We start from the raw sequence: 6595 nt of genomic DNA on the forward strand, positions 1-6595 counted from the left end.
TGACAATGTGGGCAGTAAACAAGTTGAGATCCAGCACAGCCCAACCGAGCTCTTAACTTTATTATTAGTATTTCAATGACAGAACCAGTTTCTGCAACACTTGGTTCATAGCCATATGTCTCTTGTCTCCTAGTGCAGCAGCTATTCAACTGAAACCCGCACTAACAGTCACCTCAGGTTATTGAAAGTCCTGCAGCAAGGATGTTAAAACATACCACCTCCCATACCTGCTCCAGACGTACCACCCATACCTCCCATTCCTTGTGCTTTGTCATCTTTTGGAAGTTCTGTCACTACACCTTCTGTTGTTGCTAGGAGAAAAGCAACTTCAGCTGCATCCATCAAGGCAGTCCTTACAACCTTTCTGGGATCAATAATTTCTTTTCCTACCAGCTTAACAAATTCCCTGGCCATTGCATTGTAGCCAGTTGTCTGGTGGACTCTGCAAGATTTTCTCCACAATTAGGCTTCCTTCAGCTCCAGCATTTTTGACAATTGTAATGGCAGGTATTTTCAGAGCCTTACTAACAATTTCAATTCCAACTTCTTGATCCTTGTTGATTGGTTTGAGAGCTTTCGTTGCTGGAATACACTGCAGTAGAGCACATCTGCCACCGGGAACAATAGCCTCTTCCACAACAGCTCGAGTACCATTAAGTGCATCAGTTACTCTGTCTTTCATCTCTTTCGCCTCAGTATCACTGGTGCTACCAACCTTCAAAACTGCCACACCATCTGAAAGCTCAGATAGCCTTTCATTCAGCTTTTCCTTCTCGTATTTGCTTGTGGCAACATCTAATGTTCCTGTTATTTCCTCAATGTGCTTTTCAATTTGAGCCTTGTCACCCTTTCCTTTCAACAACATGGTATCACCTTTGGTGATCACCCCCTCACCAACTTTACCGTGACTCCAGGAGTAGGGGCTCAGCGTAGGGGAGCTTCACTCTGTGAGACTCCAGGAGTGCATGATGGCACAATGTAGAGAGAGCTTCACTCTGTGTCTGACCCTGGGAGTGCGTGATGGGACAGTGTAGAGGGGGGTTCACTCTGTGAGACTGCAGGAGTGTGTGATGGGACAGTGTAGAGGGAGGTTCACTCTGTGTGATGCCAGGAGGTGGTGAAGTGAGCTTCACTCTATGCCTGACTCCACACAGGAGTACATGATGGGACAGTTCAAGGCCCCACCTTCCTGGTGAGGCAGCACTTCACCTGCGAATCTTCTGGGGTCTTCTATTGTGTCCGGTGCTCCCGATGTGGCCTCCTCTATACTGGTGAGACCCGACATAAATTGGGGGACGGCTTCGTCGAGCACCTCCACACTGTTTGCAACAAGCAGGACTTCCCGGTGGTGAAACATTTTAATTCCCATTCCCACTCTGACGTGTCAGTCCAAAGCCTCCCTGTGTGCCAGGATGAGGCCACCCTCAGAGTGGAGGAGCAGTATCTTATATTCTGTCTGGGTACCCAGCAACTTGGTGGCATGAATATTGATTCCTCCTTCCAGTGAACACATTTCCCTCCTCCCCCTTCTCTATTCCCCAACCTTTCACTTCTCACCTGTCTATTACTTCCTCCTGGATCCCCTCCTCCTTCCCTTTCTCCCATGGTCCACTTTCCTCTCCTATCAGATTCTTTCTTCTCAAGAGCTTTCCCATCCACCTGGCTTCACCTATCACCTTCCAGCTAGCCTCCTTCCCCTCTCCCCCCTTTTTATTCTGGCATTTTCCCCTTTTCATCTCAGTCCTGAAGAAGGGCCTTGGCCTGAAATGTCGACTGTTTATTCATTTGCATAGATGCTGCCTGACCTGCTGAGTTCCTCCAGCATTTTGTGTGTGTTGCTATAGATTTCCAGCATCTGCAGAGTTGCTCATATTTATTATTAGTGTAGAGAGGGCTTTCCTCTATGTCTAACTCTGGCAGTGTGCGATGGGGCACTGTGAAGGGAGCTTCATTTTGTGTCTGATCTGTACCCAGTTTGTATCTGACCCTGACACTCAGTGTCAGCGGTGACATGTCGGTCCATGTTGGGGGGGCCTGGTAGCAATATGGGTGTTCTGCTACTCCTCTGGGGACATGGCACTGAAAGTGTCCTCCCCCTGCCCTTGCTGTACAGGGTGTATCATCACCTGGGGGTGGGGTTTGGGAGGGGGAGGAGGAAATGGAAGTGGGGGTGCGAAGAGTGAGGGACTGGGTTGGTGGGAAATGATCTACAAGGGGTGGGAGGGTGAGTGAAGAGGGAGTGGCAAAGGGTGTTGGTATGGGCATGCAGAGGGGATGGAGAGGGAGGGGCAAATTGGGACCCAACTGAAAGTGAAAGATGAGGGAGAAGGAGAAGGGGTGAGGAGCAGGGAGTGGGTGAGGGTCATGAGGGGTTCTATAGAGAGGGAGAAGTTTAGGGGAAGGAGAGGGAGGGGTGAGGGAGGCTTGATGGAGAGAGAGTGCAAGGGGGTGTATGATGGAATAGGAGGGGCAAGGTGGGCTGGGGTTGTGGAGAGGAGGGGTCGGAATGATTGGGGCAGGGAGCGGGGAAGCGGTGGGGAGGAAGAATGGACATGAGAGTGAAGTAGTGAATGAAAGATGTTTACCCCTCACTGTCCTCCAGTGCCAGCAGACCTTCCACCAGTATAATGCCCTAGTTAAGGTTTTTACTGCTCGGCTGCAGGTATTTCATTTCAGCAGTTCTGTAAACCAGTGTGTTCTGCTTTTAGAATGTTCTGGTTTCGGCTAAAAGATAATGGGTTATGATGTTCAACGCAAACACGAGGAAATCTGCAGATGCTGGAATTTCAAGCAACACACACATAAAAGTTGCTGGTGAATGCAGCAGGCCAGGCAGCATCTCCAGGAAGAGGTACAGTCAACGTTTCGGGCCGAGACCCTTCGTCAGGACTGAGGAAGGGTCTCGGCCGGAAACGTCGACTGTACCTCTTCCTAGAGATGTTGCCTGGCCCGTTGCGTTCACCGGCAACTTTTATGTGTGTTGCTTATGATGTTCAACTTCGGACTGTTGCATCAGCCAATCAGGATGGCAGAACTGGGAGAAAGTTTGAGAGAGTGGAGCGAAGAGAGATTTGTGACAGGCAGTTCGGCGGGAGCTGTGGAGCAGACAGGAGGGAAGATGAATGAGAATGCCATGGGAAGGAGCATCCCTGTTGCATGAAGTCCTTTGTGTAGATGAAGGGCTCCAAGGAGGAAGGGCCAATACTCCCAAGAGAGAGCCCGTTGGTTCAAGGTGAACTTCGAGCGAAGCTTGGAATGTGGTGTGTACTTTCACATAGACCGTGGGTCCAGCGCACGACTAAAAAGGACAACTTCAAGATGAGCTCCAACTTTACGTGCACATCTGGACTGGGTTAACAGTAATGGGCCCTTTTATTATTTTTTTCCGACTAACTGCTCCATTAAGCTGAAATTTGTAAATATATTTCCTTTAAAATTTTATACAGTGTACAATCTGTTCTTTCGTGCCGACCAACAATTGTGTATGAGCAGTATTTACACAGCATTAGCTCAAATCGAGGCTTCTTTAATTGGAACATCACAACGTTCCTGTCCGGCTGAATCCCAAATCATATCGCTCTCTAGACATACAGTATGTTGTTTATGAAAGATGGCCTTCCTGCTGCTGAATCCCGTAGTTTTTAGCAGAGCCGGCTAATGGGCCAAGTTTGCAACACACATCAAAGTTGCTGGTGAACGCAGCAGACCCTTCGTCCTGCACCTCTTCCTAGAGATGCTGCCTGGCCTGCTGCACTCACCAGCAACTTTGATGTGTGTTGCTTGAATTTCCAGCATCTGCAGAATTCCTCGTGTTTGGGCCAAGTTTGCATACCGGTCCAGTGAGGGGATTGCACCAGCACCCCTCTCCCCCAGTTCTCCCATTAGCAGCCTGTCACTACCTCAGGGCTGAGATGTTTTGTCCATTCTCCATGAAAGCTGACCGACGGTCCTCTCTGTAATCCTGCGTCAAGTTGGGGGGGGGCAACCCCTCCCACCCTCCCATCCGCTACAGAGGGTGCTGGGTCATTTGAGGGATCTCCTGGTCAGTTTGCAGGTTCCAGGGTCTAGGCAGCAGGCAGTTGAGGGCCTGCCCCTCTTCCAGGATTACGTTCGTGCTTGAGTAGGCTTGGAGAGTGAACATGTACATGCTGGGGATTTCTGAAAATGGTGGGTGCCCCAGGGAATTGAGTGCTTCGTAGACAATAAATAGTGACTGTATTTTAATTTGTAATTGTTAAGTTTTGTAAACACCCTGATGATTGCATGTATTTTGTGACTGAATAAATTTTTGTACATTTGTATGATAAAAGACTGAAAGGTTGCAGCCTCTATTTGAGTATCTATGGTCACAATGAGGGATTTCCAAGAATGTTGGGCCCTTGAGGGCTTGAATGCATTGTAGATAGTAACAATTGTATTTTAATTTGAAACTGTAAATAGTTTCAGACCGAGACCCTCCATATATGGTGCTTGACTTGCTGAGTTCCAGCAACAGGATTTTCAGCATCTGCAGAATCTCTGTAAGGTTGCTCCAGTCCAAAAGAACGATTTTTCATGAGGAACAGCAACTCTATCACCCAATCAATCAAGACTCACAGGACACCATTTGGGGGATGGTGGTGGGGGGGGGGGGAATGGGATGGTGAGGAAGGATCTACTGAGAATGGCTAACCACTGACTGAACCTAACTATTCCAGTTTTATTTGATTTCATTCTACTTCGGACCGCTGGAGTGGCTGAGTTCGCAGCAGTCTCCTTTAGTAAATGTTTCTAGCAGCTGCAATCCCAGTACTTCCTGTTTCCTGCTCTTGTTCGTCTCCTGCTGCTTACTTTCAACCATTGCCCCCTGAACTTCTCATCAATACTCCCTTTCACCCACCCCTGATTCCCTAAGCTGCAGTCCTTCCCACTTCTACACCCACCCAATCTCCTTATGGGAGTAGAACAGGGAGTGCTCTGTATCTCTTTCTCATCACCAATCTCAACAGAATTCCTCTTCCCATCCCCACATCTCCTCAGAGGCAATCTGACCACTATCCTTAGATCTCAGTGTATTCTGACACTCTCCTTCCAATTTCTTCAACAGTACTCCCTCTACCTCCCACCATTGCCTCCAATCTCCTCAGCTGCAGTCTCTCACCCCGTCTGATCTCGATGGCATTCCCTTTCTTCCTCAACCTCCCTCCCACCAATCTCCTCAATGGCACTACCTCTCTACCTCAACCCCCCCCCGATCTCATCAATGGCACCCCCTCTCTTCCTCAACCTCCCCCCAATCTCCTCAGTGACAAGCGCTCTCTACCTCAACCCCCCCGATCTCCTCAATTGCACTCCCTCTCTTCCTCAGCCTCCCTCCCATCAATCTCCTCAATGGCACTACCCCTCTTCCTCAACCCCCCCGATCTCCTCAATGACAAGCCCTCTGTACCTCAAACTCCTGATCTCCACAATGACAAGCCCTCTCTTCCTCAACATCCCCCCCCAACCAATCTCCTCGATGGCACCTCCCTCCCACCGATCTCCTCAATGGAAACATGCTGTGATCGAGTATAAAAGGGAATAAAAAGAGAACGGAATCAAATGTGCAGAGAAAGCGATTCTTCCACAAAGCCGGGTGTTGGGATTGACAGGAGTGCTCTGCGAAAGGACCAGCAGAGATACAGGGCTGAATAAGGCTGCCACTTGAGTTGATTGAATGTCTAATGGAGGGTGAGGAGGAATACCATAGACAGGTGGCCCAAATGGCCTCCTTGCATGCCACCAAGTCCCTGAATTTCCCAGGCCAGACTGACAAAGGCCACTGATTGGGGGGACATGGCGCAAACGGACAGACTTCCTGAACATACCTGAGTTAAGCCTTGCTTGGTGGGGCTGGCGGGAACAATCATATTGGTTGGCCCAAGCGTCCCCAACATCAAAAGAGCTTCTGTAAAAGAGTCCATTCATGTGAGTGCAGAACAATGGAACAGTGCTTGTGAATCATTGTAGCCTCTCTCCCACCACTACTCTCCCAACAACTCGATCACCACCAACCACCCCACCCCCACCATTATGCCTGCCTGACCGGTCAATAAGAGGCCAATCCAGAGACACAAGAGGTGGCATAGTCGGATAGTGTAGCGGAAAGCATGATGCCATTACAGTGACAGCAACCTGGGTCCAATTCAGCTTCTGTCCGTGAGGAGTTTGTATGTTCTCCCCATGACTGCATAGATTTCCTCCAGGTGCCCCGCTTTCCTCCACATTCCAAAAAGCTATTTATTTATTGAGATACGGTGAGGAATAGGCCCTTCTGGCCCTTCGATTTTGGTGAGAGGGAAAATAAATCAGCCATGAATGAATGGCAGAGCAGACTTGATGGGCTGAAAGGCCCGATCCTGTTCCTTTGTCTTATGGTCATCAGCAGCTAAACCAACCAGTGACCTTCCTGCTGTGGTACCAGGTGGTCACTTTGGTCCTGACCCCTGCCTCTCCCACACAGATATAGAAGCTGTTGGTTTTCTTCTGAGGCAGGAACTCTGTCGAGGCTCTGAGGCTCCCGATTGAGGAGTGTGCTCAGTCACGTGGATACTTCCAAACCCAGGTTCTGACTCTC

The 6595-nt window shown here is 49.3% G+C and overlaps 1 pseudogene; it reads right to left on the reverse strand.

The window, feature by feature from the left end:
• Positions 1 to 204: 204 nt before the first annotated feature.
• On the reverse strand, positions 205 to 4840 carry LOC134358436 (60 kDa heat shock protein, mitochondrial-like; annotated as a pseudogene).
• Between the last annotated feature and the right edge of the window lie 1755 nt (positions 4841 to 6595).

The sequence above is a fragment of the Mobula hypostoma genome, chromosome 18 (assembly GCF_963921235.1).
Source record: "Mobula hypostoma chromosome 18, sMobHyp1.1, whole genome shotgun sequence".
NCBI classification, from domain to species: Eukaryota; Metazoa; Chordata; class Chondrichthyes; order Myliobatiformes; family Myliobatidae; genus Mobula; species Mobula hypostoma.